Source organism: Rhinatrema bivittatum, chromosome 1 (assembly GCF_901001135.1).
Source record: "Rhinatrema bivittatum chromosome 1, aRhiBiv1.1, whole genome shotgun sequence".
In the NCBI taxonomy this organism is placed as follows: domain Eukaryota; kingdom Metazoa; phylum Chordata; class Amphibia; order Gymnophiona; family Rhinatrematidae; genus Rhinatrema; species Rhinatrema bivittatum.
Window position 1 is genome coordinate 480,240,147 of NC_042615.1, and position 9,861 is coordinate 480,250,007.

A 9,861-nucleotide genomic window follows, 5' to 3' on the forward strand; every position below is an offset into this window, starting at 1 on the left:
ATATTGTCAGGAGCTGCCTTCTCCTGGAGATGCAGGGCCTGTCTGTTCCTAGCTGGGCCCACATTCTTATCCCTGCCCACAGAGCTCTCTCGCATTCTGGGTTTTAAGGCAGATCAGGCTAAATACCTGGTAACACACAGGATACAGAAGGGTTGTAGGGCCACTCCTTTACACCCCTCAGCAGGAGATGCAAGAGCAGCAGGTCAGGAGCTAACAAAAGCACAAAGCTGCAGAAGGCACTAAGCAGGAACCACCGGTCCAGCCACAAAGGTAGAATTGATGGCAAGAATTCATTAAGAGCTGTGGGGCCACAACAGCCTAAGCACAGTAGGAGTTGCTTGGCTGGCCTCAGTAGCAATGTAAGGCTAATGAGCCTTAGCTGGTTGCATGAAGGAGGGACCAATCAGTCACCGGAGTGCCGGAAGGTAGCTTGCTGTGATTGTATGGCCAGGGTAAATTTGACAAACAAAGGCAAATTCTGCAGCAATTCCCACAGTAATTGAATCACAAGAAACTAGGGGCCATGGCTATCTGCATGTTAGCCTGACTTGGGTACTGGGAAAAATATGGAAGAACTGCTAAATGAATTTCATAAAATATCGAGTCCAGATTACAGATGTGAGACAGCATGAATTTATCAGGTAAAGTCAAACAAATCTCATGGACTTCCATGACCAAGTGACCAGGAACTTCAATCAGGGAAGGATGTGTGTATGATCTACATAGATTTCAGTACAGCTTTTGACACTTTACCACACAGAAGACTCAAAGAAGCTGGGCAGGCTGAAATTAAGGCTTAAGGTAGTAAACTGAGTTAGAAACTGGATGAGCAATAGACAAGAGGGTGTGACATTCACTCCTGGAAAAGGAGTATATCACATAGATCAGTCCTGGGGATGGATCTATTCAATGCTTTCCTAAATTTTATTGTAGAGAGTTTATAAGAGAAGATGTACCTTTGCAGATGACAATAAGATCTGTAATAGGGTTCACACTCTAGAGGAAGTCAAAGAAAGATGAGAAGGGATGCAGAAATGCTTAAGAAGCAATCAAGAACATGGCAGCTGAAACACTGCAAAGAAAAAGCAGCAATGCATTTAGAACAGAAACCCAGGGGAACAGTACTGATTACCATCAAATGGGAAATTAATCTAGGTGTGACCATAACTGAGGACCTCGAAGTTGCCAGTGTCAAGAGACAGAAGAGTACTAGGATGCCAAAGATCAGATTAAACCAGCAAGAAAAAAAGTCACATGGAACACTGTGTCCAATTCATTCGGCCACACCTCCAGAGAGATATAGTAAGAGGCCTTCTTCACTTCCCTGACATTCCATTCCCATTCAATTAGCCCCTATAACCCTTTCCCTCTTTTCTGAAATCAGAGGAGGAAATTGCCAAATTCACTACTTGTTCTTCTGAGCCCAGTCACTCAGTTCTATCTCCCCTACTGTCTTCCCTTCCATCAATCCCATCCTCACTATCACTTTTCACAACTACTGCTCATACTGCCTTCAAATATGCTGTGATCTCAATACTCCTCAAAACTCATCAATAGACCCCATCTGCTCTGCTAGCTATCATCCCCTCTCATCTATCTTTCACATCCAAAGTACCTGAACCTACCAGTCATCTCCATTTCTTAGACTTTCTTGTATCTCAAGCCATTCTGGATCCACTCCAATCTAGCTCCCATCCTCAACATTCAATGGAGACATCCATTGCCAAAGTTTCCAGCAATGTCTTCAAGGCAAAAGCCAAGGCCTTTACGTGATTCTTTACACAAGGACTGCTTTTGATTTCATGGCAGCTAGGTTTATAAATATCATATAAAACAGTACAATATAAGCATATTATTGATTACTCAGGTGATTATCTTATTTATTGCTCTGGTTTTCTGGTATTGGGATAGAGGAATGCAGTGAAAACAAAACTCCATTAGCATAACAATGTCTACAACTTTCCTTCCAGTAACAGATTGATTGCAGAAGTATTTAGCAATATGATAGCTTATCACCTAGTCATGGCTACAATGAGCTTTATTGGGTCTTTAAAAACAAATATGTGGACAGGTAACATTGATATACTGCTGGCTCTTAAGTCAGCATCTTCTTTTACCCAAGCGGCAACTCAGTGGGTTTAACAAAAGTATATACTCCCTTCAGTCTTGGTGTGCCCTTGGGCTATTATTGTTTGTGGTTTTTTGGGGGTTTTTTAGGGGGATTTTGCAAAAAGATATCAAGTCATTTCTCCAACATAAACCTTAATCTCAGTCTGGTCAGCCTTCACATTGACTGGTATAGCATTCAGCAAAAGATTCTCACATTTGACTTATCTCTTGCACACCTGTCTGGGAAAAAGGACAACAGAAAGTATTCAATAGGGGAAAAATACTGGACTGATTCAGTCTGTCCCTGATAACCTGGAGTCATCTTTTAATATCAATAAGAATGGCCAAGCTGGGTTGGGCCAATGACACATTGAGCCTAGCATCCTGTCTCCAACTATTGCCCCAGAGTTATTGGTAACACCCAACAGCTCTTCTATGTGCTCCCTGTAGAAATGTAAATATGCAGCCACCCAGCTCCCACCTACTATCTATTTATGTCCCTGTCTTCTAGAAACACAACCTGGCAAGTCTTGAATAGTTCTATATTGCTTGTTGTTACTACATCCCACTGCAGACAATGCTACAATTTAACTACCAGCTGACCAGAGAAATATTTTCTTGCATTTGTCTTGAAACTACTAACATAGTTTCACTGAATGCCCTGGGTCCTACTATTTGTGGACAGGGTAAATAAACAATACTGCTTTTGGTTTGTTTTACACTCATGATCTTTGTCATACCTGCTCCCTTCAGTCTTCTCCTTTCCAAGCTAAAAAGCCCTAACTTTTTCAGACTCTTTCCATTCTGCTTGCCTTTCTCTCTACCTTCTCAAAGGTGGCAGAGGGTGGAAGAGAAGCAGAAGAGGATGAGACCAGGGCAGCAGAGACAGGTAAACCTGCAGATAAAGACAAGGAAAGAAGGGGTGAAAGTAATAGAAGAAAACAGAGTGAATAAAGGCAGAGGGACACCAAAGATAGGAAGGCACACAGAGGAAAAAGGTAAAAAAGAAACCATATAAAAAGAAAAAAAGAAAATGAGAACAGTATAAAAAAATAAGGTAAAAGGATTCAGAGGAAGAACTCAAAAGACCAAGAAAAGGAGATGACATCTCAGAAAGTGTCATACATTTTCTGGAAGGACTTGCTATGTGCTAAAACTTTCCAGCTTAAATATCTTTCCTCACTTTTGCAGCTCTGCCTGCATGCAGTGACATATACCGTGAAACATAGGACTCCAGACCCAGCCTAGTGCGGCTCTGCCCCGGGAAAAAAAACCGAATCAGCCTGGCACAGGAAATCAAGGTGAGGGTCCTAGAACGCCACCGCCACTTCCTGCACGCGGCAGCAGAAAGCCCTGTCACGAGAGGGGGAAAAACTGCCCGGGAATGTTTTCGCAAAGCCAAGTACTGCTGCTACAATACACGTCACTGCACGCCCTACGTCCCACCAAATACTCACCGGAGCCGGCTATATAAGCTAAAGAGTAACGACATGAGAAGGAAGGCTTGGCGCGTGCTACCCGGCACCCGACAGGCTCTCCGTGCGCCGCTGACCCCCCCCCCCCAACTACGTCACGTAAAGTCGCTAAGGATTGTGGGCCAATATGCTGAGTGATGGGGGCAGCCATCTTGGACGCCTTTAGGACCCGGGAACGTAACTGGGAGTCGCGACTCGGTTTCTGCAGGCAGAAGTCGGAAATATGAATGAAACCTTTCCTGCTGCGTCTGGGCTAGCGAGACCTTAGGGAACATGTTCTAACAGACTGAGGGTTACGTTGTTCATAAGTGTGGTGATGCTTAGCTTTACGGGACTGAAAGGTTTGAAGTTAGCCCGCCTTAGGGGCGAAGCCAGTATTGACATTTTTTGTGGTGCCCAAGGTTAACATGGGAGGTAATGTGCTAATCCGCCCCCCCCCCCCCCCCAGCCCGTCCCTATTTTATGGCGGGGGGGGGGGGAGTCTTCATGGCAGTGGCAACACCGTATCATCTTTCTTTCCTTTCCCTGGAAGTAATCACTCTCCCTCTGGTCATAAGAAGCTGAGAAGTGCCCTGCCGTGTCAGACCAAGATCCATGGAGCCCAGCATTCTGTCTCTAGCAATAAACAGTCCGCGTCACAAGTACTGTACTCATTAAATCCCTAATAGCGGATCTGTTTCTTTATCTCACGCCCAGGGATAATCGCTGACTTTCCCACATCTACATGGCTAATAACTGTTAATGGGCTTTTCCAATCCTCTTCTGAACACCATTATCAGGCAGATGCAGAAAGGTGTCTTCAGCTAAACACACTTTTTTTTCTGCCCGCAAAACTTAATGCTGATGTAGCAAGAAGTTTTGCATGCAGAAAATGTGCATTCTAAAATGGGTATAAGGCTTTGCGCCCTTGCATGGAAATCCCATGCAAATAAGCGCATTAAGTTATACTCCCCGGTGCAGAAAGGTGCGTTTGGCCGCACCTGGATTTTTTTTATTTTATTTATTTTTTGTGGTGGCACATAATTCTAGGTCAGAAATTAAGTTAAATTTTCAGCACTACTGCACTAGCACTTAACCCCCCCCCCCCCGCAAATTTTAAAAAAAGACAAAAAATTGGGTGCTTTATTCTGACACCCGCTTTCAAAGTTAAAATGTGTGTTCAGCCTGTGCCCAACATTTTAAGGTCAACTTGTGCATTTTTTTTAAACTCCCTATGTATTAACATATCATTAGCTTGCTGCATTAGGGGTTTAAAAAATTACGGTAATCTGAGCATTAAAAGTATACACTGAAATCCAGCATACTCTTTTAATAGCCAGATTTCTGCATCAGCCTGTATGTTAGCTGCCTTTGAAGTGCATGAAAGGCGGAACATAAAATAAAATTAAAATATAAAAAATGTCCTCTAGCAACAGATTCCACAGTTTGATTATGCACTGAGTAAAAAAAAAAATACTTCCTACGATTTGTTCTAAATCTGCCCGTTGCTAGTTTCATCGAGTACCCCCTGATCTTAATGTTGTTTGAAAAAGCGAAATACCCATTTTCTATTGACCTGTTCTACTCCACTCGTGATTTATTAATTTCAATCATATCCTCTCTGTCATTTCTTTTCCAAGCTAAAGAGCCTTAATCTATTTAGCCTTTCTCCTTATGGGAGCTTTTCCATTCCTTTTATCATTTTTGCCACCCTTCTCCATACCTTTTCTAGGTCCATTAGCTCTTTTTGAAATGGTATAACTAGAATTGTACACAATACTCAAGGTACAGTAGCGCTTAAGGGCATTATGATATTCTCAGTTTTATTCTCTATTCCTTTCCAAATCCTAACATTCTATTTGCTTTTTTGACTACCACCACACACTGAGTCAAAGAATTCAAGGTATTATCCTCAAGAACTGCAAGATCCTTTTCCTGGGTGGTGACTCCTAACATGAAGCATCATGTAATTGTAGTTGGGATTATTTGGCCCTACGTGCATTACTTTGCACTTATCTACATTAAATTGCATTTGCCATTGAGAAACCCACTCTCTTGTAAGGTCCTTCTCCAGTTCTTCACAATCTGCTACTGTTAATGACTCAAAACAATTTTGTGTCATCTGCAAATTTGGTCACCTCTCTTGTGGTTCCTTTCTCCAGATCATTTATGAATATGCTAAATAGCACAGGTCCCAGTACAGACCCCCGTGGCACTCCACTAACAAACTTTCTCCATTTGGAAAACTGACCATCTGTCTTCTGTTTCCTGTCTTTTATCCAGTTACCAACCATGACCTTCCAGTTACTTTGTGCAAATCTTAATTTCTCATGCTGCTATAGAGTAGTTATGTAGGATTCCAACCAGGCAGGCACTCCTTAACTTTTAAAGTGGTGAAAGGAGGGGGGATAATTACCTGCCAAAAGTAAATAATTTGAAAGTGTTTCTCTGTTCAAATTAGACTTTTTAAAGGTGCAAGGAATCATATATTGGCAGTGATGACAGTGCCTCCAGACACTGCTGCAGATGTGACCCAGATGTGACATGTTCTTGTTCTAAGGGAGGGAGTCCTAAGACTTCTGAGACTGATCCTATCCAAGGCAATTTTTGTACTCAACAAACTTTATTGATAGAAAGTATTTATTTTCCAATACTAAAATACATTGCAATTAAAAAGGAATCAATTTACATAACAGGTAAATAACATAAAACATTTATATACTGAAAGTTTAGCTAAAATTTCAAGTACCCATTACCATTCAATATGATTGTATCAGGTACACTCAAGTTAGAGAAAATCTATTACATATCTATTGTTATGTGGCAGTAGCTTTTACAGTTTACAGATTACATTTTACCATGGCAATGTGGAACATACCACTCTGGTTGATGTCTGGAGAACTATAGCCTGCTGTTCCAACCTGGCTACCCTGCACTTTGGATATGAATACATACTCTTGCACTCATTGGCATCATCAATGGTCACACACTAGGGGGCCGATGCAAAAAAGTTGCGCTGAAAGCGGGCGCTGTGTGTTCAGCGCCCACTTTCATAATGCGCCCACAGGCACCTCTCCAGGGGGCGCGATGCAATATTTAAATTAGGGCTCGAGCAGGCGCTAGGGGCGATTGCGCGCCCCTAGCGCCTCCTTGACAGCAGGAGAGAGGTCCACTGTCGGTGGCTGTCCGCTGGTTAAGAAAACGGACGCTGAATTTTATCAGCATCCCGTTTGCCTAAACAACGTATATGCAGGGGTTAGGAAAATGGACGCTGATAAATTCAGCGTCCATTCTCCGAACCTGACTAGGGGCACCAGAAGGAGTTAATAAATCAATATTAAAGTGTTGGGCACTTAATATTAATTTATTCACTCCTTCACTTATTTCCGATTGGTCCGTTTACTGTCACATGTCAGTGAAAGGACCAATCACCTTTCAGAAGGCTGTCCTAAAAGGGGATTGGTCCTTTCACTGACAAATGTCAGTGAATAGGACCCAATGGACAATAAGTGAAGGAGTGAATAAATTAATATTAAGTGCCTGACAATTTAATATTGATTTATACACATCTTCTGGTGCCGGTAGTCAGGTTCGGAGAATAGACACTGAATTTATCAGCATCCATTTTCCTAACCCCTGCCAGTGCTTTTTAAAAAAAATTTTTTTTAATTATTTTTTTAAAGAGTTGTTCCTCCTACTTAATATCCCAAGGATATTAAGTAGGAGGCAGTACAGTACAGAAAAGCAGTTTTTTCTGTACTAGTTTTAGTAGAGCTCAGCAATTAACGCCTGCTCTGGGCAGGCGTTAATTTCTGATCACTAAAATGTGCATCCTAGACACACTTTTTTTTTGCATAGGGAGTGAATAGCTAATAGCCTCATTCACATGTATTTGTATGTGATGAGCGCTATTAGTTTCACTCCGCGTTGGACGTGTAACATTTTTAAATATATCTATTCTGTATATTGCCATTTCTTGCAAGTCTAGGGGTCGATGCAATACAGTGCACTGGGCTAAGTGCACTGTATTGCATCGACCCCTAGACTTTCCTTCTACCTTTCCGCACCTTCCCCTACCTAACCCACCCCCCCAGCCCTATCTAACCCTTCCTCCTACCTTTTTTGGCAAAGTTACGCCGGCCAGAGGCAGAAGTAACTTTGCGCGCGTCAGCGGGCTGTTGGCGCGCCATCACCCAACCCGGGGGCTGGTCCGGAGGCCTCGACCACACCCCCGGGCCGGTGCCACGCCCCAACACGCTCCCCGACACGCCCCGAAAATCGCACCGCCCACCCGGCACGCCCCCCTTGTGAAGCCCCGGGACTTACGCGCGTCCCAGGGCTTGCGCGCGCCGCCGAGCCTATGCAAAATAGGCTTGGCGCGTGCAGGGGGCTTTTAAAAGGGTTACGCGCATAACTTATGCGCGTAACCCTTTTAAAATCTGGCCGACAGAGTATATGTCACATTCCTACTAACCATTTTTATGGCTATTTGCAGGTGAGAAACTTTTTTCTCCTGAGGAATTTCAGTGACTTCTCTTAAGGCAGAAATTCATTTGGTTCAAAAAGTAGAGCTTTTATGACCAGAGACAAAAAATGTGTATAAAAGAACCCACTTCCATCTTACATTTGAGATATTCTTCATTATCTACCATTCCCATTTTGTCCAATCTGGTTGACAGTGACCAAGTATTTTATATTGCATTTCTTTATAATTTACTGCAACTGGAAATTTATGATTTTCCCGGAGATAAGCAGCATGAATTAGCCATGCTGTTTGGGACGTCCTCCGGGCAGCTAGGTGGCGGAGCTCTCTCACAACACTGAGTCTTTTAGTGTAGTGTGCCTGCTTGGATCCTCCCCAGCTTCCCTTAGTCTCCTCAGTCTGTTTTTTTTTTCCAGGAGTCTAGCAGCACTGTTAGCTTTTCTGCTGGGAGTTAACAATCTGTTATAGGAGCTGCTGGAAACTAGCAGTCTGTCAAGGTTTGCTCCTCCCAAGGGGAGGAGCCAATGAACCTATTGAGCTCTGCTCCCCCAGAGGGGAGGAACTAGCAGTCTGTTAGAGTCTCTGCTAGGGTTAGCAATCTCTTGGCAAACTGGTATGGAGTTGTTCCCTAAAGGGGAGAGGTCAGCAACCATATAAGATCTGTTCTTCCAGAGAGAAGGAGTTAGTATCTGTTATGGATCTCCGCACAGAGTGGAAACTTGATATACGAGAGTTCCCCTGAAGGGAGGTGTATGTAGAATGGTGAATCCTTGGGCCGATGGCAGATGACAGCGCCCTCAGGAGGATATCATGAGAGAGACCACCGACTAGGCTGGAGTATGGAGACAGACACAGATAGTTCTTTATTAGACAGGTAGTAGAACCACCAGAGGTGACAGTAGTGAGCTAATGTGCCCGGCAGGACTGAGGTCCCTCAGATCCTGGAACTGCTATCTCCGGGTTTGCTGAGCTGTAGAGAGAGACTCATAGATAGTGAGTAGACAGAGTATACTGGATACATAACCAGAAGTAGATGATACACTCACATAGATTTAATAAGATGGCTCAGTAGCTGGAGAGAGTGAGGCCCCCGAAGAGCAAGTCCCTGGTTCCAGGGACAGCTCTGAGAGAGCGATGGTAACTCACAGTTATTTATCTCTGTAATGGTTTCTAGGCAATAGAGTATATTCAGGAACAGGACCCTCTAGGCGAGTACTGGTTCCTATATGCAAACTGAAATAAGAACTCACAATATCTGTATATGAAACAGCTTCGGAAATAGAAGAGTGTCTTCGGAGGGTTTTAGGAACATGGGCCCTTGAGGAGCGAGTACCGGTTCCTATCTGTAATCTGTAATAATAACTCACGATCTCCGTACCTGCGATAGCGTCTTAGACAGAAGAGAATCTTCAGAGTTCTAGGAACATGGGCCCTCGAGGAGTGAGTACCGGTTCCTATATGCAAACTGAAATAAGAACTCACAATATCTGTATATGAAACAGCTTCGGAAATAGAAGAGTGTCTTCGGAGGGTTTTAGGAACACAGGCCCCCGAGGAGCGAGTACCGGTTCCTATCTGTAATCTGTAATAATAACTCACGATCTCAGTACCTGCGATAGCGTCTTAGACAGAAGAGAATCTTCAGAGTTCTAGGAACATGGGCCCTCGAGGAGCGAGTACCGGTTCCTATATGCAAACTGAAATAGAAACTCACAATGTTCACGTCTGCGATCGCTTCCAGGTAATAGGGAGTCTTCTCAGCGTTCAGGGATATAGGCCCTCGAGGAGCGAGTACCGGATCCCGTCTTAGCAATC

The 9,861-nt window shown here is 43.6% G+C and overlaps 1 protein-coding gene across 1 annotated transcript in view; it reads right to left on the bottom strand.

Annotated features, from left to right (window-relative positions):
• Nucleotides 1–3,713, bottom strand: part of FOCAD (focadhesin) — a 788,759-nt gene extending 785,046 nt beyond the window's left edge. The window contains exon 1 of the mRNA XM_029606912.1: nt 3,567–3,713. The gene's annotated coding sequence lies outside the window, so the exon portion shown is untranslated. The remainder of the gene's footprint in view (nt 1–3,566) is intronic.
• Nucleotides 3,714–9,861: the final 6,148 nt, after the last annotated feature.